Source organism: Acromyrmex echinatior, chromosome 16 (assembly GCF_024713525.1).
Source record: "Acromyrmex echinatior isolate Ae372 chromosome 16, ASM2471352v2, whole genome shotgun sequence".
Classification (NCBI taxonomy): Eukaryota; Metazoa; Arthropoda; class Insecta; order Hymenoptera; family Formicidae; genus Acromyrmex; species Acromyrmex echinatior.
In genome coordinates, this window is record NC_141867.1 from 6,070,791 (window position 1) to 6,098,118 (window position 27,328).

General features: G+C 40.3%; 2 protein-coding genes across 5 annotated transcripts in view; both read right to left on the reverse strand.

Annotated features, from left to right (window-relative positions):
* bru3 (CUGBP Elav-like family member bruno 3) overlaps positions 1-27,328 on the reverse strand; it is a 467,269-nt gene that overhangs the window by 258,122 nt on the left and 181,819 nt on the right. Inside the window, exon 1 of one of the 4 annotated variants that reach the window (XM_087414566.1) lies at positions 4,034-4,727. The exons of 2 other annotated variants lie outside the window; for them this stretch is intronic. The gene's annotated coding sequence lies outside the window, so the exon portion shown is untranslated. Of the gene's footprint in view, positions 1-4,033; positions 4,728-27,328 lie in introns of those variants that run through there. One more of the 4 variants, XM_011068008.2, reaches the window with a different exon arrangement.
* The window catches only part of LOC105153220 (CUGBP Elav-like family member 3), a 448,428-nt gene that overhangs the window by 66,857 nt on the left and 354,243 nt on the right, over positions 1-27,328 (reverse strand). The gene's annotated exons all lie outside the window — the stretch shown is intronic.

Here is a 27,328-nt window from a genome sequence, read left to right on the forward strand (position 1 = left end):
TATGAAATAAAAATACTCATCACTATAGAATCAAGCTTGAATCACGAATAAATTAATGACTTTTTCAAACGAAATTTTATTTTATTAAATTCTATGAAACGAATGAAATTCTGTTAAATGTAGCTTATTATTTTGTTAACATTTTAGCTTATTTATTCAAATGTCTCAAAAAATTATAAAACAATAATTCCAAATTATTATGAATGTAGTCGGATCTGGATGAAAATAATTCGTAATGAACGGATTCCATTGATGTTCAACGGAACGTTAAATTAAATAACGCTGGTCGCTAGGGTGATGCGTCTGTCGCAATTTATGTAAAGAGTCTTTGTCAGCGTAACATCAACGAACATATTTCAACGAATGTGCATTTTATGGCTCGACCTCTTTCTCTTCCGTTCTGAAGAAACAACGGGAGCGAGCTTCATTTATCTTGCTCGGAATCGCGTTGCATCTCGACAAATGCAACACCGCTGGGAGAATGCACCGTTGGATAAACTTTCGATGGTATAACACCGCACAGAGACAAACACCGAGAGAGATGAAACGCCGGACGGGGAGTTTTATATGCGCGATCAAAAAAGGCTGCCAGCGACCGTCGAGGAAACCGAGGAAATTGAGGAAATCGAAAATTCACCGGGTGGCATTCGAAGGCTGCCGCTGCATTGGCTGCACTCGACACCGAGAGACACTGCGACGGAGATGTGACGCGTAATTTCGAGGATAATATAAAGCAGCATGATCGTATTACGCATTAATGCGTGATTCTTTATGGATGACGAAGATGCATTAGTGAAATTAAAAAAACAGCTCGATCCTTCACGCGGAAGAGATGCCGCAGTAAACTTTAGAAGTGAGCTTACAGTATGTGACAAGTAATGCAAATGCTATTCTTGGCATGCGTGATGGTGTGCGTCGCATTGTCTTAGGTCCTTTGAACGTAAATCTTGCCTTCCCCCATGTCAATCGAGAGGACCCCAGGACGGAAATTACGGGACGCCGTTGCACGCGGCGCGCCAACTCGATAGGTATTTCCACACGTCGGCGAAAAATACGTTACAAATCCAACTTTAACCTCCTCAGAATTCCGGTCACGTAGCTGCGTCCAAAGATATATATCGTACATCACGCGCTGCGCGTCGAGTCGGGTCCTTCTTCACGTACCCCACTTTCCTCATTCCACATTCTTTGGTACGCTCCCAAAGCTAATGTCACACGTTTCCTGAAAACTTATACGAAGCCTACGCGAGGCCCAGTTTAAATCACATTTAATGAATTTACCGTCGTCAACCAATATTTTCGCTAGAAACCGGATTACATCACGATAGGAGAGGAAGAAAGAGAGAGAGGTGCGCGACATTTCAAAGAAATAATCTTGGGAAATAATAATCACGGTGGGGAAATCTTACTCAAGCAGGAGAAAAATAATTTTTCCACTATTTACGAATACCGCTGTAAGCATCAAGGATCGTGATATCGCGAAAAGAATCAAACAGATCGTATAACATGATGAACGTGACGTATATTCTCTACGTGGATTGTACGGTAACTCTGTGAATAAAGTTTCACGGACCAACGGTGTCATCTTTCTGTTACTTTGTGCGCGATATCTGCGTGAAAAATTTTATTTGTTGAAAATGACACATAGCACGACGCTTACTTTGGTAATAAATACACCTTTCGTTCGAAATGGTGTGACATACGGAAAGTCTTTGAAATTTAATTCCTCTGTAAATAAAACTCACTGCTGCATAACCATCCGTATACGTTGTATCGAGCATATGAAATAGGCAAATATGGTTATCATTTCATTTTAAAGCAAGAAGTTATCATTTAAGAACATTTTTATGATTTATATAATATTTATTATTATAGAGAATGGAAATCTTGCATATTAACTTATAAATGACATCAAGCAAATTCGCACCAGCAAAATTTCCAACTTGTGGGTATTTGAGAAAATTGATTTTGCTTAACACACAATTTTAAATTATATTTTGTTTTTAAAAAATTTAATATTACCATTTGATTAATTCGAAAATTTTGTATTTAAAAATATAAATTTTAATTCCGTTTTTCTTTCAGAGAATATAAAACATTAAAAACACCTAGTATGAATTTGCACCCGTGTTTTTTACGTGCTCAGAAAAGATGTGTCTCTTATGAATTAAAACTCCTTACGTCAGGTTTGTGATGAAAATTGAGTCAATTCCTTCTCTAAACTTCAAATAGATAGAGGACATAATTTATTAGCTCAGCTATTTGTAAACTAATTACAAGTAAGACTTGAATGTCTTTAATACAGATTGTCTTTTTGTACTCATAGATGATCATGCATGTATTGAATATAATTTTGAAAATATATTTTTAAAAAATCATACCTTTGAAAGTATATTTGAAAGGAATTATACTTTTATGATTATTACAGATATACTTAATTAAGCTATGGAAATGTGAATCGATTTTATAGATAATTTTCTTTAATAATCAAATAGGTAAACTTCTAATTCGTAATATTTTCCAACTTATAATATCTTATAAAATAATGTGCATTCAAAACGTGTTAATTTGTTAAAGAAGAAATGGTTTTACATTAGAAACTATGGCAGTCGTATTCGAGAAACTTAATAGGTACGTGAATATGCACGAGGGATTCTGGTACCCATGAAATTCGTTATTAATATATTCAAAACAGATATTGAACAAACGAATTCTATGAAATTCTATGCAAATGTATTCCAGACGGCGACTTGTAAATTTTTCATTCGCAGAAGAACTGCGATAGATGACCTAGATATTCGCATTGCCTACTTTTTGTTCTATTCTGACCTCGTTTATTCATTCGAAACTGCTATCTCTGTTAAGTAGCTTCAATAAAAGTTGATATTTTATCTGATTTCTCATCTTTTGTCAAATTAAAATATATTACTAAATATATATGATATACATTGGTATTTAAATCCACACATTGCAAAATTGTGCTTTGCATAATACACCGAGCGTTTATGAATAGTTTGCTTATAGTTAAAGGGATAGCATTCCGCGAATTGCAAGCGAGTGAGTCCTACTTCTATCGACGCTGTAATAAATAAATAGAAAGTTTTAAATAAAAGTTTTTCGATAAACATCTTGTTCGCAAAAGTAAACTTTGTAAAGCGAGAATCGAGGAGGAAATTTGAGAAGATAAACGTAATCGGTCCCGTTTCTCTAAACTCCTTCTTTACTACTGATATCTGTATTCCTGAAGTGATCGCGGTTTCGCGCGTTCACACGCCACCTCGTTTATTTTCATTGTCAGAGAAAGAGAATCAACATAATGATGTAACTTGCCGTTGTTTCTATTTGTTTCCACGAAGTTCTGAAAACGCGGTAATCTCGCGAAATGTCGCGGATGTGCATCTTCGCGAATCCCACTTTCCTCAGAACGTACCCGTATTCATCGGTTAACGTAACCGGCGACGCGATATCATCCGTTTAGGCAGTCGCGCAGTAATGTATCCTTAAGCTCGCGATTACCGGCTTCGGGAGTCTCGTTCACGGCGGCGGCAACAGGTTACCAGCACGCGCCACTCGCCGACTTGTCGAGTCGAGTCGACCACGGCCGCATCGCACCCTGTATACGTGTGCTGCGCGCTCGATCGTCGCGTGTCCCTCTTTCACTCGTTCTCACCCTTTCCTCCCCCCCCTCTCCCCTTTTCTTATATTTTAATTTTCATTATTATATCTATCTTTATATTATCTATTTCTCGTATTATTGTCTAAACTTGGAGGGAGGGACTTATCCTAGAACGCTCAATAAATGACGCTTTCTCTCTCTCATTCTCTGTACATTCTTACTATTCTTAGAGGGTTTGCTCTAGAATGTTAATAAACACTGTATCTATCTATCTATCTATCTATCTATCTATCTCATTCACTCACTCTCTCACTGTCATCCTGACAACGCGCAACCCTATAATAGAATCCCTCATGACCCCACCTCATGATCCCACTATCGCGCGCAAGGTAATATATGATGTTACTATAATCTAACCTATGATCCATAGACCGTTTCTCCGAACAGAGCGTGGCGCCAAAACCCGGCTGCGTTGCTGCGAACTAGCGTCTCAACGTGATGCTGTCACCTGAAGCGTCCCGCGTCGCACCCCCGCCGTCACAGGCACGTGTGCCGGCGACCACTTAGGCTGCTTCTCCAAGTGTCACCGATGAGCGCCCGCGCACTTGCGCGTGTGCGGTACGCATACGCGTAGCCGCGTATTGTTCGCTCGCCGCTGCACGTTCGTCCGGGTATTGTTTTTTTGGATCCCTCGAGATATGGACAACGCGCGCTGCACAACTCGGCGAGCGCGATTTACTTTCCGCCCGTTACCTTGGACTTTTTCTTGGACCCCCCTCCCTCCCCTTTACACGTCGTCGATTTCTCCCTTTCTCTTTCTGTCTATGTCTCTGTGATATCCCACACAGTATTGTCGGTCACCGTGACGGAGAGATGCGTGTACGATGATCAACTAGGTAGAGCCCTTAAGAGGTTTGAGATTTGCACGCGTTCGAAGCCGCGCGAGATTGCGCCTCGCTGATGATTTACGGTACGAGGAACGCGCGATAAGGCTTCTCACGCTCGCAAGCTTTTGAAACGCGATGCAGAGAAACACACGCTGCGCGCGGCGTGGCGTGGCGTGGCGGCGAGTCGGATGGCTGACTGGCGGAGAACCGACAACTCTCGGTCGGTCTCGGCTCTCGGTCGTGGCCGTGGGGATCGCTGCTGGCTGGTAACGCGCGCGGGAGGGTGCTCGGCGGAGGGTAAGGGGTCCTAGGGGGGTGGTTGGTGGTTGGAAACCCGATGGTAGGGTAGTGGCGGCGATGGTGAACGGGAGGGAAGGGAGGTTTCGTACGTCGAGAGAGGGGAAGGGCGAGACTGCGAGGGAGAGATGGTGACGAAGGAATAAGAGAGAAAGAGACAACGCTGGTGGATGAGAGAAGGGAAGAGGATCGCGAGGGTGGTTACCGCGTGGGGTTGCGGGAGAGAATTCGCCTCGTGGCGGAGATACGCGCGAGAAGAAGACAGCGCGGCCGAGGTAGTTCGAAGGGGGTTGCCTATCCGACGTGTAGCGAAGTAGCAACAGGCGGCAGCCGTTCTCTCTCTTCTTCGCTGGTGCCGGCGAGAGCTCTGCACCACGTTCCTCGTCGGCGGCTGGCGCCGTTGCCGTCGACGCTCTGACGTCACGGCGTCGTGACGTAGGCGTGGTCACGGATGCGCACTAACACCTCGCCTGTCACCGTTGTCATAGTGACTGCTTCGCCGATGCCCGCGTTTTGCTGCCGCCCTTGCGTCACCCCGCGCTTCGTGTTCACTCCCCACTCTCCTCGTGCGCCGAGCAACCATCTACCCTCCCTTCTCGCAACCCCTCTTGCTCTCGGTGCTCGTCCTCGTTCTCCCCGCACGAGTGGCGCTCTTCGCCTACGTCCGATATACGCCGACGGCGTATACAGGCTGTGAGGATGAGAGAGAATGAGCGAGTAAGCGAAACAGAGAGGATCGTAAAGGGTGGAAAGGTGAGCTAGAGAGAGAGACAGAGAGAGAGAGGGAGAGAGAGAGAGAGAGAGGGTAAAAGGCAGAGGGAAAGTGAGCGTGTTAGTGTGTATACGTGCGTTGTCACGGTAACCGTGCCTCAAAACAAGCCTGCGCGTTTTTCAATTCGAATGCACTCCCTGGGAAGAGATGAGGTTATAATGAAGTCCCTGCCTCTCCCTCCTGTTCACCCCCTACTCGCCTACTCGCCCATTCGCTCGCCCGCTACTTGCCTCGTCGTTGCGTAACACACGCCGTCGTTGTGTCTCATCGTGCCCCGCGTCAGCCCCCATCAACCCAGTATCTATCATTGAAGGGTAGACGGAGATAGAAGCTGTGGATGAAAATATTATTATATATATCCTTTATTGATGCAAATTTTCTTTCGGTCCCGGTTTACAACGGGGATTATTATTTGACGACTACTTTGATCTCTTCTCGATGAACGTGGATCACATTCACTTTTTATGCTAGAAGGGATCAACAGCTGATTAAAATTGGCAATTCTATTTGCGATCAATTTCGCATTCCTAGAGAAATCAAACTGAAATAAGCTGCACGATCAGTTGTGGTAGTTATCACTGGATCGTGTATTGATTGCGGCAATTTTGTACGCTACGATGGTTATTATGTGTTGGGAAACGCAGCACATCACGGCTCACGCATTATGAACATCGACACGATCAAGTTCCGAGTAAAGCGTCTGTCCTATGGCTTAATCCGAACTCAACCATTAGGCATGCCGCGGCGTTATATGTATCTGGGACTAATGAGATTTCCATGTACGGTGGATGAATTGCTTTGGATGCATTCGCATACAGGATGGACCATTTCTGTATGTCGATAACACACGGCTCTTCTCTACCCACGAGGATTTGGAGACTGGGAGACATACCTTATTAATGGACTTATCGTCCTGACAACTACGATGTATTGTAAAGTTATGCATGTTAATTAATTATTGCAAATGAGCTTTAAGTCGAAAAGAAACTGTGCCTTTAATATGTTAACATAAAAGCGTTTTATGTATAGAGTTTATCGTATTGCTTTAGAGCCAAGAAATACTTGGACACTTTGTGGGCATATCGACCTCCTGCGATATTCTCTTTTCTTCAGACAATTCTTTTCGCAAATGAAAAAAAAAACGGAGTAATTTACGATGATAAAGAAACAGAAAGGTTGCAGCATCGATTCTTTATTCTTCAAGGGGAGAGGGAGTGGGGGGGGTGGAATTCTATCCCCGGCATAAATACGTTCTTAATTATCTTTAATTCGCACTAAATCGAGCTTGCAGGCGTGACGAGCAGCGCGATGCACGGTGTCATTAACAAAATAATGGGAATTAATTTTGATTAGTGCTTCGTTTCGGCGAATCAATCGCGCTCTCGGGAAAGCGATTCAATTCCGCCATTATGGATTCCAATGAACAGGCCGCGCACATGCAATAATTTAATTCCGAAACCCAGCCTTTGTGACAGAATCCGCACGCGTATTCGAAATCAACGCTTTCCAGAGATACAAGCGCATGCGGGATTTTCCATAGCTTTGCAACAATCGTTCTCGTATTAGATTAGGAATCATCTCTTAATATGCAATAAAAGTAAGACATAACGAGACGAACAAAAAATTTTAAATTATTAAAGAAACTAATACTTCTCCTCTCATGTAAACGAAATTACAATTACATGTTATATTACGTATTTCTTTAGATTTCAATTTACGTGTTATTATCAAAATACTAATGAAGATATTAAACGGGAGTGATTAAGGGAAGACTTATATTGTTATAGATATGATTCTCTAAAATAATGCAATTTTTTAGCTAGAAATAATTTAATGGATTAATTATTATTGTATTAAACAAAAGAATAAAATATACGGAATAATTATACCATTTATTAAATGTATCAGTATTACTAAAAATATTACTTGAATAGAATCAATCGAGAGATACAAGTAATTTGATGGAAAATATTAAACGACGAAAAAAAAAAATAAATATTATGTAATAAATGTTACTGTGCGTTATACCACAGCTGGTGCATGTATAAATTAAACATTTAATTGCTTCTTTTGAAGTCGCTTTTGATCCTCTCGCGTTTTACGCTGGTGAAATTATATCTCGAAAGTATTAGAATACATCCCACTCGCGCCGCTCGAGTGAGTATTTCCTGCGTTAATAGGATCCCATGGCAACAGAGATGAGTATTCCTCGGTATGCTTCCAACCCTCCCTTCACCACCCTTCGAGCCCCGTACCTCTCTTACCCTCGACCTAATTATGTTTATGCCACGTGACCTCCTTCTCTCTGAGGGACGACGATAGGCGGGACATACCTCGTCAGGCTCGCGCGTCCACAAATTACGTTACAAAGGAACCCTAATTAGTTGCATAATTGTAACATTAGTCGAGCAAGCCTGCAGTAAAAATGTCTATTAAATTAAGGACTCTAAGATGCGGCTCGTGTGCTAACTCATCGTAAAGCGAGTCTGGCATACGTTCTTGTTCCACTTCATTGAGTTATCAATGAAATTTGAACAATTCGATCGATCTAGTCGCAATTATAATTGGTTATAATAAGAGAAAAAGCATATATATTGTCATCAAACTACACTTTAGGATACATTTTTAGAACACTCTCCCTTTAAAAATTCTATTATGAAATAGATATTAAGTAGAAGAGGCGCTAATAGTAAAGACACACCTCTTATCATAGTATCTTTACCCTGTATCTTTATATGTCAATTTTTAAGAGAAAATTTAAAACTTGTCTGAATTGTTACTAGAAACAATTGCATAAAGAAATGTTCAACTAATGAATTAAAACAATTAAATCCCGGATATGATATTCGAGAAATTCTTTTACGAAGATGTTTATTCTAATCTGTTTGAGACGCAAGGAAAAAGAGGAAGAAAGAGAAAGGGAAAGAGAGATAGCAATTACGATGTAACGATTGTCGGCGTGCTCGGTCGAACACATCTGCACGTAATACGAATGCGGAACAGAGTCGTCTCGCGGACTCTTCGCGGAATAGAGCCCTCGTACTTCTCAAAGCGGTTTCATAACGCAGAAAAAGCGGGAAAATACACGATTGCGCGTACATGAAATTGAGTTTAAAAATGTTTGATGTTGATTGTAGGTAATTCAATCAGAGTGTAGCGAGTAATGAGACGGAAGCGGGGCTAAAATCCAGCTCTCGCTCGGGCAAACGTTCGCTCGCCCACCGCCGTCCTTCACCCTCTTCACCCTCTTCACCGCGCCCCAATCCAGCCATCTCGACCGTACCCTTCCGCGAGCTCTTGCCGCGTTTTCATCTCTCCCCTCGATTCCCGACTTTCCACTCTCAAGTTCGTTCCGTGAATATGAATTAAGTTGATACGATTTGGAGCACGCGGATGCAAGAGTAGGTAAGCAAGAACCATTATATCAAGGCAAATTGTCCAGCGGCGGTTTGTCTGAAATGGATCAGAGTGCAGCGTACCGGAAAGAAGGGGAATATGGCTTTATTCCGAGACTACCGAGCGGCCTATCCCACGGGTGATTGAGATCCATACAAAACAGTCACGGGATACGAGCTTTTTCTACTTACTTTCCCAGACCGATCAAATCTCTGTCGTTTTTTTTTTATCTTTTTTTTTCAACTGCGTGATATTCGGTGCGATTGATACGAAGATTGATTTGTCACGTGGGATTATACGCTGTCCGTTAGAATTTCTATTGTACACTTTTTGAACTAAACTCTCCCCACACTCGAGACGTCCAGTTCAGTTAAAAATATTTCATACGCTTCAACGCGTATTTTTTTCGCAAGTGCAAAATAATTTTCTCGCAAGCGTAGTACTTCGGTAAGCCGGTTACAAAGAGAAACGGGGGGAGTGAAAAGGACCGAAAGAAAAAAACATTGTTGGCGAGAGCTGACGTTTCTCACAGTTTTCGTCGTGTCACCGGGCATTGTTTTTCGTAACTGAAACTCCGTCGTGACGGTAACCACCGCCATAGCGATGTACACAACCTCCTATCCCCGATAGGTGAGAGAGAGAAAGATAGAGAGAGGGGGGGGGGAGGGAGAAACGCACAGTGTCGCGAGAATGACGGTGGAAGCTGCTGGGTAACACCCGAGCAATCCTCGCGCAGTTTCGCGGTAACGCCGTAACATTGTTTCATATGGGCGCATTGTTTACGACTCCATACGCGAAGCAATAAAGGGGTAGCCTCCCCTTCCAATACGCAGATATATCCGTCTCGCCATTTAGAACCTACCGGACTCGTTCGTGCGCGACACGGTTACAACTGTGCGGCACGACTACCACCACAATCACCTCTTGTTCCGATTTACTCTATTTTCTTCTTTCTTTCTCTCTCCCTTTCTCTCTCTCTCTCTCTCTCTCTCTCTCTATTTCGAGTGCAGGCCAATCGCGAACGCGATGCAGAAGCGAGATACTAGACGAAGAGCCAGCTGAATCGCTCTCGGTTTTACGTAGGGTGCGAAGTTTTACGGATGCGAAGACAACGTGTGTTTCATGATCCGTCGCGCGTTCGCACCCGTGTACGATACACGTGGAACGATCTATCTTCGCTTCGTCTGTCTGAATTTACGCGACTGGAATTACTACACGTTCGCGAAAGTAACACCCACGTCGTCGCTGGCAACGCCGTCTAGTAATAGGTGCTTTCCAATTGCTCAACACAATAACCATACACTGGAATGCACAAATTGCAGCTACTCAATTGGAATAAAGATGTATGCATTGCATGATGATGGGTAGAATTAGGTTTATTTTTCAATACCATGCATATGCCTTAGTATTTTTTATTCCATGATGGAAATTGTGTTTCCATCTCTTCCGCGTTTTGCCTTTTTCACTTAGTATAGTCGCAGTTAATAACTAATTAATTATCATTAGAAAATACAACCTTACACATCCAATTAGTAGCTCTGAGTACGGATGTGTGTGGTGTTGTGTCGACGATTACGACAATTGGAGCACACCTTGTGTCGCCGTGTGCACAAAAGTGTTCAGGGATATTGCAATTGGAATTTCAATGTTAATCGCGAGCGCGGATGCGAAGATGTAGACGGTACCTACGAAATCCTATTAGCGCGACGATTATCGCAATGACATTTTTGATGAGGGTGACACGCCGCGGCTCTTCGCGAACGCGAAATTCGGCGTGGTAAGGATGAGTCCCAACATATAGTGTGTCGAACGCCCGATATCGAGTGTCAGCTTCGCCGACGCGGAAGGAACTGTAGCGTCATCGTCGAAAATTAATGAACCCTTCCGTCGTGCTGTGGGATGTCGAACGAGCGTTGGCGAGAATGGCACATTCCGCTCTTGATGACTGACGGACGTGCAATCACGGGAATGACAGCTGACTCGCACGCCCGCTCGGATATTCCCGCATTTTTCTCCCAGGAATTTCAATTTTTTCGACTCGCAGCGAGCCGATTTTTAAAATCGGAGCATCCACGTCCTGCGGAATGAGATGTGGCATTTCCGAAATTTTCCTCCAGCGCATGATCGAACTAGAGATTCTCAAGAAATTGGACATTTAGATCATTTCTGATTGATCTATCATATTTTTCAGGAGCTGTTTAAGATAGAATAGAATGAGATACACGGGTATCTCATTCTGTCTTATGCATAATCTATCTCATTCTATTTTAAGTAGGCTCTGAAAAATACGGCAGATCAAACCATATGATGTTTAGTCTTTTACTCGAACATCTCTTATTAGTCGCATCACAAGACGACGCAGCTACTTTCGAGTTTCAATAAGGCATTTACGATTCGTACAACTTTCTTCATGAGCGTTTGCCACCTTTCAACTCGTCTTCTTAGAGTCCATAGTAAAAACGTAAAACAATAAAACATAAGTAGTAAGTGTTTCTTAACAACTGCTGGTTGTTCTTTTCGTTTCTTATTCCTCCCTCATCTCTTCTTTTCCTCTTTCCTTCTTTCTCTGTGACCGCCTTCGTCTCCTCCCACATTGCCGAGTCGTCACCGGATATAGTACTATTGGGAATACGTATCTGCATAGGGAAGTCGTCCGCACGCCGGTTATACGACCGTCTCGAATTTCAATTTTTAGGTGGACAGAATGTCTCCGTTATTGGCAGTCAAGACGCTCGCGACTGATCGTCGATATCCTGAGAGATCGTACAAGAGGCTTTTGTGCAGCTGTTCGCGTTGTAAACTCGAGCGACTCATAAACGTAATCGATCGTCACGCGGGTCACGCCGATCGCGGTGTAAAAATTGAGGAATTTTACAAGTTTAAGGGACAGTTACGAGCGAGCGGGTAATCGGATAATACATTTATCCGGGAGTGTTACTGCGCTCGTTGCCACCCTCGTTTCATCGTATCGACGATGGCGCGGCGTGATGATTAAAATTTATTTCTATCAGAAAAATTTATCAGGAAGTTGAAACGATTCGGATATAACGACCAATTCTTTTTATGGCTAATACGTACTTGAACTTGAAGTACAAATCCTCTTTTACATAATCTACTAATATAATCTACTAGGATATTAGTTTTTGAATCAAAATTCGATTTCTCAACGATCTTTCAATCGATGACTGTCATAAAGCCGAGTTTTATCACGCATTTTGTTCACGCAAACGACATGGAGAATCAATTGAAATAGGAGTATTTTTTCTTAAATCTTTATCGTAATTTCGAATCGTTTTTTTTTGCCTGGTCACGAAACCAGGCGGAAGTTGAAGAGCAATTCGAGCGGCGGAGAGAAGAGGGAATGAGAGGCCTGGTCGTTATTCCGGTACGGCTGAACTTAATTCTGTAACTCGATCGGCCACACCGGATGAAATGTACCGCCGGTTCTTCCCGGTAAACCCCATTACCTCCTCGAACGACCGCGGATGCTCGTCAGGGCTGAGTTACGAGAGACAAGATCGTGGTAGAGAGGAGAGCAGAGGAGAGGAGAGGAGAGGAGAAGAGAGAGAACAGTGTACAAACGGGATGAGCGGAAAGAGAGGAGGGCGCAAAGAAACACAGCAACGATAGAGGGTGCCGAGCCGGAGGGTGAAGGGAAGTGGTTACCTTGAAACAGACCTGCCGAGGAAGGAATGGCATGGACCGCGGAAAATGAAATCCCCTTCGGTCTCTGCCCGGCGTAAAGGGAGAGGTTTGCCTCGTCTACGGCACGACATCGGCATCGGATTAGCGTAAAATCGAAGGGCGCTGACTTGGTCGCTCGTAAATTGGCTACAAAGTTTGGAGAGAGTGAGAGAGAGTGAGAGAGAGAGAGAGAGAGAGAGAGAGAGAGAGAGAGAGAGAGAGAGAGAGAGGAAGAGAGGGGGGGAGGAGAGCGAGAAAGAGAGGGGAGGCACAGAGGCGGTTGCGCGTGGTAGCGGCGGTACCGGGGGCGGTGAGGCACAAAGGGAATCGATTTTGTGTGAATCGTGATCCGCGCGCCCGCCAGCCTCTTTCTTCTTTCTTTTTCCTTCCTTTCCTCTTTTCATTCTACCCTTTGCTACCGCGCGCCATTTTGTCTTCCCGAATCTGTGACCATCAGCATGCAAAGTGGATAAAGTTTCTAGACTATACTTTCCGTAGCCCCTTTCTTTACTTGCTTCCGATTCCTATACTCGGTCGCCTCGCCCCTCCACGTCCCCTGTCTTCGTTGCCGTCCCGTATCGCGCCGACCGTATCCCAGATTGTTTCTCCGCACCTACGAATATCTGTACCGTGAGCAGTATCCTCCATCCGTGTTTCCGCTCGCTCTTTCTCTTTACACTCTTCGTTTCTGTATTTTTTTTTGTGGAGAAATCTTGCTTTCCTCTTTTCTATGCTCCCGTGGGCGATCTTTTCGAATCTGGCGATTTTATGGCACACCAATGCACCGTACCAGCTATTCTGAATATATAGATCTTCCTGCGATCATCTCGATTCGGAGCTTATTCCTAGGGATGTAAGATTTTCTACGTACAAAGATTCCGGAAAATATAGGAGCGAGTATCCAATTTAGAAACATACTTCTGTAAGACATTGGAAATACCTGATGTCTTTGAATTTATTCTGCTTTCTATGAAATTGTACTTTTTTTGTTTATTTCTTATCTATATATATTAATTAAATTACATAATGTCATATTTGTCATTTATGTTTAATTGGGAATAAATGTCACTAGTACTGTCACATCTTTTTTATATCTGTGAGAAAAGTTGACCCCCAATTTTTGAAAAAAATTAACTTTTTATAGCTCATTCGGTTGCTCCTATTTACCTAAGTTGACCATTCTCGGAACTTTAATTGTTAATAACTTTTTAACTAAAGGTATGCAAACGAAAAATTTATTGTGAAATGTACAAACGAAAATCTATCGACTAGACTAATTAAATCTAATTTCCTCATAATTGGAGGCTAGTGTCAAATTAGTCTCCCCCTCCCTCCTCCTAAAATTGTTTTTATAATAACTTTTGTATCATAAGTGTGCAAACGAAAATTCAAAATTTACATACATGTGTAAACGATGAGTAACGAATGAGCTACAGAAAGTTAATTTTTTCAAAAGTTGGAGTGCCAATTTCATACCTTTTTATCGATTCGACAGTTCATTCTTAGTTATTATAATATAAAAGTTGCTTAAACATCGTTACTTAGTAGGTATAATATAGAAAAAAAAGTTAAATGGCAATAGGTATAATATTATATATTGCAATACATTTTTTCTCAAACATTTTAAAATGTTTGAAATATGTCCAGCATATTTCTAGTTATGGTTCCTAACTATATATACTCGCAGTTAAATAGCGAATTTACTTCAAGCCACTGGCTCGATGATACTTGAAATTTACTATACGGCACACGTGCCAAAGGCGTGACGACGCTACTATGCTTTGAAAGACCTTTTACGTCATATTGGAAACGTTGCAAAGTTTCCAGGCTTACGCGTTACCCGAAATGCTTTTCCGGATCACTTGTTCTTAACTACGAAAAGTGTACTTGGGGAAAATGTCACACTATCCAGATCACAACGACAGAACACCGACAGTTTTACAGCTCCTCACGTCGTATATATCGATTTTATATACTCCATTAGAACGCTAATCAAACACGTATTAATCAATAGAAATATCGTTGCATATAAACTTGATTAGACATGCTAAAAATTTTGTCAACACAAATTAGTTTTCATACGTTTACCTCTCGCACATGTAAGATAGATACGATTAAATAACGACAGCGACTCCAATTTTCGCTGGTAATAATACTGGTAATAGTGTCGATATATTAAGGCTGCCTTCTTTTCTCCTCGCAAGAGATCCGTACACGGATGCTTATGAGATGCACGGACACGCCGACATTACTTACGTAGTGTCGCAGGGAAGAAAGCGTTCTCCTCGAAATAAAGCTTGCGACACGCCGATCTGCTCTTGTTTTTCGGTAGTGACATTAATCCAAGCCCCGTTTATAATGTCGCATTATTTACCCGCGACAAGTAAGAATGTACATGCTCCTGACCGACACCGCGAATATTTTAAAAGTTCGACTCGTATACATCATCTGACTTCCCACATGAATATCATTTTTCCGGAGCGCAGCGCAACGCGTACACGAGTCTAGCGTTTCGATCTTCTTTCGATCGATTTTCTTAAGAGAGGAGGTAAGGGAGATGAGAAAAGGCCGAACGATTACGAACTAAACTCTCAGGGTCTAGCTTAAAACGATACGGAACTTATCCGAGCAATCTTTCATCACGTATCGGATCGAACGAGAGCAAGTGGTGAGAAGAACAAGAAAGAGTGGAGGAAAAGATTGAAGTCGCCGAGGTGCGGACGAAGGTCGTATCCCACTATATCACGGTATCCCAGTTGGTACCTTGAGACACGTTATTCAATTACGGGCTAAGAGGCGCAACGCCGATGGAAGGTAACTCCGCTCATCCCCTTCTGCTCCGCGACGTTCACGACAATACTCGAAACCTCTCTCCTATCGTCAGAATAGAATCGTGGAAAGACAAAAAGTGCCGAGCGGGCGTTTCATTTCTTTCTTTTTCTTCGGGATTCTAGGCGGATCACTCTGGTGTGTTAGGAGTGGTGTAGGATAGGGATCGAAGACGAAAGCACGCAAGTGGGCTGAAGTTAGGCAGTCCGGATAAGGGTTCGATATATTGAATTATAGGCCGCGTAGCGCTGATTGAGAGCGACTTTGGAGCGTAGATTACTGCGCGAACTAGAGCTAAGAGGATCACGCACCTTGACGCACTATGCCGTGCTCGGTACTCTCGGAATTTCTGGTGGAAGGCCAAAGAATTTCGATCCCTAATTCCCTACGCCCTCCAACATTCTCGGGAAGGCCTACCGGCGACTATGTGAGATGACGAACCGTGTAATATGCCGGTTAACGGTTAGTTAAATGAAAACCTCGAATTTCGGTATTAACGTGGATTACGAGTTAATATTGGATACATTGATGTACAAAATTCGGCAAATATTTGCGAGGATTTCATTGGAATTATCAATTTTAATAAACGTGAGGGGTAAGGAGAAAATTAAATATTCGACGCAACTCAGCGCAAATACGTGTAAATATTTTATAGGGACATTTACATTGCCTCGATCATGTACACGCAAATTTGACACAATGCACTTCCGTATATCGTCAGAGTAAACGCCGCGCGCATAACAGACATATTTTGAACATAGCCTCAATTAAACATAGTATTTGCGCAAAGCTGAGAATTTTTATCTCCAACGTATACGCGTAATCGCCAAAATTTTATCCCTGTTTCCTCATTCGTTCGTTAAAATTGGCTTATAGGGCTATGGGGTTCAAAGTGAATATTTCCAATAAAGTACGGCCAACTCTCGCATCGTTCGTTTATAAAATGTATCTTCGAAAGGAGCGGAACAGAATGTAATTTAAATCTGCCAGGCGAGGCCGCGCGTGCCGTGTCGGTTTGAGGGAGAGGAGGGGGGGGATGTAATCATTTTTTTTAAACTATTCTTTTCAACGATGCACTAGATATAATTAACGTCGATCGGGTTATTCATCCCCGTTTTACAAATGCGTCGATGATTAAAGCAATATTGATAGGTATGGTCGAAATACCGACGTTAACGCAAAATATTGCCAATTATCTTTACGCTTCGCATGTAACGATTAAAAGTCAATAAAATCTTGTTTGTCGGAACGGCATTTTCAACGAAAATTTAATTGTGCTTAATAGCCAATTCCGCAGCCGCTAGCCGTACAGTCGATATGCTTTTCTTCCTTTTTTTTTTTTACGTACTACGGTATATTTCCTAGTTCGTGAAGTAACGTAAAGGGATTAGCGCACCGTTGATCGAGAGGTAAATAGGATCTTTGTCATCTTCCTCGAAGTACTCCACAAGTCATTACCGAGGGACCGACTTTCCGGAATAGAAAGTGGCAAGTTTTAAAATCACCTTCCAATCGGATAAACGCGGAATTACTCTGATTTGAGCCGTGATTCTTGCGCCGACACAGCTCCGCGTTCTCCCAACCCACGGGCCGAGGTCTGAGTGGCTAAGATGGCAAAGTTCCCGATCCGGAAGTGATCCTAACGAGAAGCTCCTCCTCTGTTATTTCTCCTCGTACTTTTTTTTCCTCCGGAAAATACCATTTAATCGGCAGCAAATCGCGGATTCGCGTTATGTAATTGGCCATCTCGTACAATGAAATATTGTTATAATTTTTGTGAGCCCCAGAGGCAAGGTAAAATTTGTTATCATGTCGTCTGGAGATAGCGTTAATTATAAATGTGCAATATTTATTAAAATTTATTAAAACGAATGCACGAGAATTAAAATATGATGAAACGTAGATTCCCAATGGAGGGACAATGATTACAATGATGAAAAATATAATTTATACAAACATACACACACACACACACACACAGAGCTGTAACAGTTTGTTGAACAATCAGTAAGATAGTGTTTCATGGCACGTGCTATCGCGCCTTGATACCGTTAGAAGAGCGCCTTTGCTAGTGTAAACTCCAGTGAACGGCCAGAAACCGCAGGAACCACCACACATAACTTAAGCAGTTGAGTATAGTACCTGCACGGAGGAGTGATAGTCGGGAATCTCAGTGTGGAGCAACTTGGTCGCGTCTCAGTAAGCACGTCCATAATCGTTTAAGTTTATAGCCACCGTATATTTTGCCCGAAATAATTACCTTTTGAATACAGCTTTTGAATTTTATCCACTACTGTTAAATTCATAATGTCAAGCTACATCCAATTTGAGTTATTTTTATTATAAAAAAATATATTCAATTTGACTTAAATTTAGTTTATTGTTTATTAAGTGCACATACGTTAATATGAACGATGTTTACTTTGAAACTAACCATAGAAATGAATTGATTTACATTTTGACATAGATAGAAGTTAAAAATAACAAAATATTATTTAATTCGTGGGAGATTGCATCTTTGACATTTAATTTCTATCAAGAGGAATCATTTACGATTAAATTTTGGCAGCTGCAGGATCTTAAAATATATCTTCTGCATTACGTTGTTTTCCTTCTGGAGCTAATTTTTCGTTTTCCTTGGCTGATATATTCGCGATGGAGTGTAAGATAAAATGTGTGAATAAATGATAAATATAAGTAGTATACGTGTCGTGCCAGAGATTGAGGAGAATGCGGGAAATTGAGCGCGATGTCGCACGGACGTAGGCGCGAAATTATTACGTCATTGCATAAATGCATGGACTACGAGGAAAGGAAGTGGGGCGTGGATCGAGCACTTTGTCGGGTTCCCTAAAATATGGAGGTACCGCTGCGTTTTCTTGGTCCTTCGCGAATAAGGAGAGAAGGACTCCTTACATATTGCGTCGGCACTGCATAAATGCATGTTATTCATGCAGCGCATTCGTTGGGCTTCACCCTCCGTTTTCAGTCTCTCCTCTCTCTTTCTCTCCTCCTCTCACTCGTATTTGCTTTCTCATTCTCTCTTCCTTCCTCTCTTTGTCATTCCCTCTGCTTTAGTTACACGCCTGCAAGTTACGTAAGCACCGATGTACAATTCATTAGTTATGTAACGTCCAGTACCTACGTATACATTCGTCGCAGTAAGAAAACTTGAATATCGTCCTTTCACTTGCAGGCAGGCGGACAAACCACGACCTGCACTTAAGCGATTGAACGCACCCATTGTGGCTTTTTCGAGCGAAACGGGGACCCGCTGTACCGCGAAACGTATCTCACAAGTCCATTTTGCAGAAGAAGCACTGGCGCGTAATCGTCGTTAAATTTAAGTGAATTCGGTGGATATGCTGATAAGAAAGGAATTATATAAAATATACATTGTTGAAAACCAACAATTATCTATCTGAAATTTTTATTAGTTAAAATATCTATTTTCATATATTTAAAACTGTATTTAAAATCTCATCGTTTCAATATAAACGGTGACGTCTATAATGATATACTGATAAATGATATTTCTCTTAAAAAATTTTTTTAAATAATTATTTTTATTCCTGCTGCGTTGTGAACATTACAGCATTAAAAAAGTAGATAAAATATATGATGGTATGAAAATATATATATTATATTTCGCTTTCAATCTCGCAATGTGGCGCTTTAAAGCTACATATTACAAACGGTCTCCGTACTATTACACACTTTGATTAATCCCCTGTGACGTTTATACAAATCAAATGGAATTCGAAACATCAGTATTACGCTAAATACATTTCCTTCGTAATGGATGTTTCATTTACGGTGTACTTACGTGATGTATTATACAAATTAAATACGGTATTTTGTTACATTACTAGTGCGATAAATTGCACTACTTACGCATGATTAATAGGCGCATATTTCACGAAGTTTATCTCCCGTAATCTTCTTGCCAAATAAAAAGAAGGAATCTTAAGGCAAAATACATCAGCATCGATAACGTCGTGTGATTAGCGTGAATATCAATGAGCAGCCGAGCGGAAATCAAGTCGAGGCGAACCTTCATCGTTCGCCGGATGCGGTTTGATGAATCTTGTTCATTCCTCAACATCAACGTCATGTTTTCAGTACCTTCCTGGTATAGCTTTAGGTCTCAATCATACGGTAATCAAAATCCAAACATTTTCACGAGCGATAGGACGCAGTGAAATATTGTTCATATAAATCAGCCGGCGCCTCGCAGTCGAAACAAACTTCTTCTTCTTTGGTGATTTGGAAAATCGTTAAGAAAGATTTATTGCCCTCAGAACATTATATTTTCACTATAATATTAACAGAAACATGAAATTTCATGTATTAATAATTCTGTAGAATATTTTATTGTACATATGATGATGATTTTATGAAACGTGATATTGTCAACATATTGAAAGTTATGTTTTATTTTGTATTATTTAACTCGTGACTTGCAGCGAATCATCCGTCAAAGTGTCTATCAAATAACCATTACAACGCAATATCAAATCATTGAAAATAAATAAACAATTAGTTGTGCAAGCGTAATAAACAAATGCTCTCAGCATTGTCGCTCAGCATCGCGGTATCGGCTGCTCCACTCGCGCTCCAATTTCTCTCTGAGGCTGTATCATTTTGATTATATCAAGCATACTCACTCGTGTGAATTCCGCAATTAATTATGATCTTGCATACGTGCATTAAGTAACATATGGAACAGATTCGAGGAATACTTTGAACACAGCGATAGAGCAAAATGTTGAAATTTTACTGACATAACGCATAACGTGCCGACAGCCTCACATATCTCTCCCCGATCTTTCTCTCCATCTTCCCCGTTTGCTCGTTCGCATGCGGATGGATGGCGTTTCACGAGTGAGATCAAATTAGATATTGATACGGCTGTATAGGCGCGTCATTGCAAATTCGAACTCACGAGATATCGAGGATTGCTTGGAGAATCGGCAGACGGGAGTTTAGGATAGCCGTGTGATCCTTAGGGCAAAGCACGAGGAGAGATGAAGGCAGGCAGGTATGAAGAGGGAAACCAAAGTCGCACCCGACGAGAGGGTGCTCGGCTCTGGAAAATGACCTGTCAGTCGTGACACGATCTTTTTCTTCTTTTTCGTTCTAGTTCTGTCTCTTTTTTTCTTCTCTTGCTTATCTCTTACTTATCTCTTACTGCCAGGACACCACTAAGCTGGCATCCCTATAGCTTTTATTCAAATTTTTAATAGGTCGATGATCCCTTTAACCGTTTATTCTTACTTTAGTAAGAAAAATGTTTAAAGAATAATTATATGTATACTATACAATAATATTCGTTCTTCTTTTATGTATGATGTACTTTTCAATTTAGTATGCATTCTGTTACCATTTTTGGCACATACAAATGCACGAAAAATGTCGGATATATTTTTCTGTATATTTTTCTGTACATTTTTAAAAATATTCAACGTTTTATTTCTTAATTCTGTAGTCATACATATAGGTATATGTCACGATAAGAATATATTTGACATAGACATCCGTGTGATCCCAAGAAGACTAGTTGTTGTGTATTTCTATATTTATTTTTCGTGGAATTATAATATTTAAAAATAATAAATTCGGTACTCGTGTATATGAAAGAGTTAAAATTATAGTATTTTTAACGAGTATAAGATCATCTATCTCGGATAATTAGTTTACGAAATCGCGATTGATTGACAGAAGTAAAATCTGATTTGCTTCGAACGTTAGTCTCTGTATTATTTAAAGTAGAAATTATATACGTAAATTTAAAATCACAATGCGACAATAATTTTACTCATTATATATAAAAAATTGTTTATGAAAAATTTTTTCAGAAAATAAAATAATTTTTTCAGAAAATGAAATTTAAGACATAAATTGATACTAAATTAATTATTATTAATGTAATAATAATTAATTTAGTATCAATTTATGTCTTAAATTTCATTTTGCGAAAAAATTATTTTATTAAAAATTAATTTAGTATTAATAACAGCGCAAAAAATATTCGAAATATTATTATAATAAACGTTAATATAATAAAAATAAACATTAATAGGTACATCACGTAGCTTTACGTTACTTAAATTATTTGATCAAATTATTTGTCATTCTGTGATTTTAATTTAAAGATAATAGACATAACTTTATTTATAAAAAAAATATTTCGCAAAGTTCTGGTTTACTCGTTTCGTGCAATTTTTCCTTAACGTATATTTTGTGCGTGAATATACAGCGTGGTTTAAGGGGAAGCCACCATATACATGTCGCAGCGGATGCTGACACGTTGTTTACGTTATACGAGCCCGCACAGATATTGCGTCAAGTTGAACGCGCCACCAAAGTTTTCTCGCAGTATCCACCTCCGTTGCACGGGGTAGAGCGAGGGATGGAATAGAGTTGGAGGATGTGAGAACGCGAAAGGGTCGATTCGCAATACAGTAGTGTGCTCGCCAAGAAAGAACAAGGCGGAAGGAAGGCCGAGGTGTAGACGACGCGACGGTGTGGAAGCCAGTACAAACCAAAGGAATATGAGCCCTACGTACGTCGCGCTCGTTACAAACTTTGGGCGGCAACGTGCATGCGTGTTATTACATACCGAGCCTTAACCGTAAGCTCTCAAGTCAAACATCGTCTGGTGAGGCGCGTTGCGCGATAACACTACCAAGTTTTAAATTACTTTTCAGACGCGTGACGTACGTGACTGTACTGCGCGAAAATTTGTAATACGCTTTCGGGATCGCGGAAACCGCGAAAATTCTGCTTGCGTGTGTGTTAAAATGATTTTTGATCCGCATTAGGTTTATAAATAATTGATCAAAACTTATAATTATAATTCATATCATTGAGAAGACATGTAAAAATATATATTATTTATACGATTTCTCTTATTTTCCTCTTTTCCTCAACCAACCATATCTGTAATATACCTACGATAATATATTAAAATAGTAATTTTCCCTTCGTAAATTGAAATATTTAACTTTTTATTTTAATTTTTTAAAAATTATCGAAAAGGAACGGATGAAATCGATCATATGATATATTCGCAACACATGTTGCGGTTTGCACAATTTATTTGCAAGTTTATTCTTGCAAGTTTGTATCCTTGATTAAGGGCCCGTAGGTATTGCATTAACGAATCGAGCGAACAGAAAACATAATCATTCGACACCTGACGAAGCGTGTCATTCGTGCTGTTATTCGATTTCGCGGTGACGCGTGATTCTCCATAAATGTCATCCGCCATCAAAGTACGGGTACGCGCGGGGGACTCCTAATGAAATTCAAAAACTTTAATGTATTTCACTTAGAGCCATCAATATTAGCCTACACCAGGAAGAGGGATGAATATACGGTGCGACGAAGTACTTCGTAAGTACGACGTCGCATCTCGACCCCCTTGAGTTCGATATTGGAATATGATGTAGCTGTCAACTTCACCTCGAATAATAATCTTTTTTCCGAGATATTTAAATTGCCCACCATCACAGGGCTTTGCTTCTTGCCCGTCGCTGATGCCGCCGATGGACGCCGTGATACCGGGATTGGGGACAAATCGAGATGGAGATGGAAAGAACGGAAGCACAGTCTAAGGGACTTTGAGTGAATATTGAATGAATGAATGGAATAGGACGTTCTAAGATGTTTAAAGAAAACCGCGCTTTGTACGCAACTCGTCACTGAATCCCAAATATTCTTCCACGTCATTACAAGAGTATATAATTTGTAAAATTGCTGGGTGAATTGAGACGTGAGTATTTCGGATTATTTACTAGTAAAGTACTTCTATTTGCGGAGGGAAAATGACTGTTTTTGTATATTATGGTAGGTATATTACGGACGGGGAAAAAGAGCACAAAGGAAATCGTGTAATTGAATAATATATGCATATCTACAATTTTCTCTACCTGGAAGGAAGGGGAGTTGTCGTATGTAATTTTATGCTATTAAAGAATCGAGAAAATGTCACGATAATAACACAAATAATGTCATTATTGCGTGCAATGAAACTATGTAAGACTAATGGAATTGTATATTTTAGATACCTAATATAATATAAAAGCCTGAAAAGGGTATTTTATTATTCAATTGCTATGTAGAATAACATTGGGATATAACTATATAACATTCGAATGATATTCTATATTGCTGTATAGAATAGCATTCGGATTTTAAATTTACATCATTTAAAATTTAAATTTGTTTGTTTATAACGGTACGTCCATTGTCATTTCGATTATTGTTTACGAACTATAATCTGAAGCAAACAAAGGCAAGCACACGTTAATGACATATATTGTATACATGTTAATAATATATATTGTATGTTGAAAGTAGAATACACTTAAAATTTATTAAAGTTTATAATCTTATTTGATCACACGATATTGAAACACCGCGATATTTCGTTTAGAAAAAGCTTCTTTTAAATGCTAATTATTCGAAACTCAGATACCAAAATATTTTCGTAAAGTAAAAATTGACTCCAATTGTTAAAAAAATTTATCAAGTCAAGTTTTTAAAATAATGGATAAATGAAGGTCTTTTTTTAATAATTCTTTTCAGTAAAACATGAAGATTCTATTCTATTTATTCGCTTTATATAGTTGTCCATTAAATATTCATCCGTTTATGCAAACAGTTGAACATTTTCGATAATTATCGAATAGCACGACGAGAAGTAATCGTTCGTAGCTGTCGTAAGATGTGCAATGACAATTTAGATTGTCTACGAAAAGACCCTGCCAGCACTTGAGGGTCCGCGTGGCTTTTCATTTCCCTCCAATGTAATGCCTGGTGATAAAGAGACGTTAATAGGAGTAAGTCTACGTTCAGTTCTCGCCCTTTGTCTAATAAAACGGCAATCACGCACCGTAATGTTCCTTTCACTTGCATTCGCAAATACTCGCGCCGGAGAATTTTCCCCCGCTCTTGACACCACGGCTTTGCCGGAGCTTAACAAAAGCTGTTCATTCCTCATTCCAGATTCTTTTTCCACGTAAACATCGCTTGCGAGGAAAGTTGTAGAATCGCAAACTTTGCAAACTGTAATGTTCGTGTAATGATTTCTAATTTTGTTAGTATAAATGTCGTAACTGTAGAATTGTAGAATAGTAAATGTAATAATTGTTGAATTCATTATTGATTAACTGAGATAAGAAAAAAAGAAATACAGAGAATTGAAAAAACTCTTATTTCTTCTCTGCAATTTTTCTTCCTAAAAATATTTTTCTTAGTGACATTTTACCTTCATCATTAAATGTTGATATGCTTTGCCTATAGCTGAACATAAAATTGATCAATGTAAAGTCGTTGTGCAAGAGGATTCAAGGCGCTCCACGAGATGCAAAATACTAGTCCTTAGAGATTTCGCGGCCGACTGGTACGTCAAGACGGATCGATAACATTCTTATATGTCTCACAAAAATTGCACGATTCGCATTTGCTGCTCGCTAGATCCACATCGTTTGCGACAGCTTCGCAAATACGCATGTGTGTACTTTCGCAATAAATTCTTAACCGTAATATAAACAGACTTTCGATTTCACGCCAAGTGTCAGTCGGAAAGCAGATATGATTTTCAAATAGATTTACCGGAAATGTATGCCCCCGTAAGAAGCCATTTTACTTCAAATTTACGATTGAACGATTTATGTAAAGATTGAAAAAATTTCAATGATGATTATTAATTGCAAGATTTACATTTATCATTCCCTTGCGATAAATTATCTATTTTAAAAATACTTATAAGTTATTGTATCATTATACGTCTTATTTATATGCATTATTTGTAAATTTTTCATGAGCTGTACATCTCCTCTCTCCCTATGAGTAATCATACATTCTATCCCTATGGGATATACGGCAAAAATGCAAAGGTTTCAAAAAATTTATTTCTTAATATGAAAATTAAATATTTGATATTTTTTTTGTAGTATTAGACAGTACAAAGTTTTTTTACTGATATAATTCGTTTACTATAAACATAGTAAATAATACTTAATAAATTAAGTTTTTGATAGGTGCGTCGTATATACCGGAGTTACCTATGTGCGTGTGCGTGTCGTGTGCGTGTGTGTGTGTGTGTATAAATAATTTACTATTATCGCGCGAATTTTTTTGAGGATATTACTGAAAATTAGAAAACGTTCATTAATTGTATTAGATATTAAGTATTTCGTGTATACGTTAAGCCGTCGAGTTTGCAATGCTTTAATTATGCTCCGTATCCTGTAATCCATGCTTAATATCGGACGTCGGGGCGCAGAAGTTTAATAATCATGAAATCTCGTTCAACACCATGGCTGTGTTTTCCTGCTTACCTAGGTATTAAGGCGTAACGTCTTCTGGAAGTAATATTACAGGCTGAAAACTTCACGACAGCCTGAAAATTACTTCACAGAGATGTGACTCGCAGGTTGCAGCAAATAAAATTGCATCCTGAGCGAGACGTGATCTGTCGGCGTGAAAGAGGGAGAGAAAGAGAGAAGGAGAGAAAGTGACGAGCAAAACCAATGCACACTATTTAAAACGTAAGGATGAGAAGCAAGGAAAACGTGCGCGGCAGCATTCCGAGGAATCTATGACAACCGTATATTCAAGCAGCATTATCGCGCATTCATAGTTCATATTGGTGCGCTTCTTGCCCGAAGGTATAGTTGTAAGAACTTGCTATCTAATGTGTATCGCCGCTGGTGAAGCTCGCCGCAAGTACAACCGAGTTTCCCCTCGCTCGCCTTCATGCCCCGTTTCCGTTCTCCTCCGTCTCCTTTCTTCTCTCAATCTCCCATTCCATTCTGCGCTTTATGGCTACGTTCACCCAGAATCTATAGGTCGGTAGGAATATACCTCGGCTAATCCTAATTGTTGGGAAACTTTTCAAATACCTCTCGATGTGTGCTTTGAGTTTAAGTACCGCAGGGCTTTCGAACTAGGGCGAGTTATCCAACCCCAAGCAAGTACATCGAGAACAAGTCTTCACGTTATTAAATCGTGTAAGTTCCACTAGTACTTTTGCCGACTTCTTATCATGATTTTTGTGAAGAATCTCGATTTTTTGGTGATTTTTTCCTTTGTTCTACAGACCGTAATAATACCGTCGCAATCAATACGTTAATACCTACTACGTTAATTGACTTAAATCTAAGTGCTTTTGGGACAGAACTGTACGATCGAATGAAAGAGGGAATAAAGGCTGGATTTAACCGCAGGCAGCGGGTCGTATAATGAAAGCTTATAATTTATTGACCGTAAAGTCTTAACTCATTTACCTCATCTACCTAACATTTTATTAACAGCTGCACTTTACGCGCGCCGCTTTAATCACTGTTCTCCAGACTACGATATTCCCGAAACGATAACTACACGACTATAGTACGTAAAGTGAAATCAATCTTTCTCCCTTTTCCCTTCTCTCTGAACTTTAAAGATTTCTTTCATAGTGCGACTCCTACATGAAGGTAATTGGTTCACTTTGATGTTGTTACATTTGGTTTCTTGTATCCGCAATCAGAATATATATAGCGTTTACCTCTTAATATCGCGCACGCACTTTTTCCTTTCATTCGGAAACGTTCTCATCCCTCGCTTAGCAGATACCTTTGTAGGGGTTCCGATACCCTTCATTTTTCACTACAAGAGCCTACACGTTACCGCTGATAACCCTCCGGGGTGCAACGAACAAGGTAAACAGAAGAACACGCGAGGGCTGGAGAGGACAATGACGAAGTGCTGAATAAGTGGCGCGGTTTAAAACTCTTCGGTTTCGCTCGCGCACCTTTGATCTCGCTTGTGCGCTTTTGAACGCCGTCACGCCCCTTC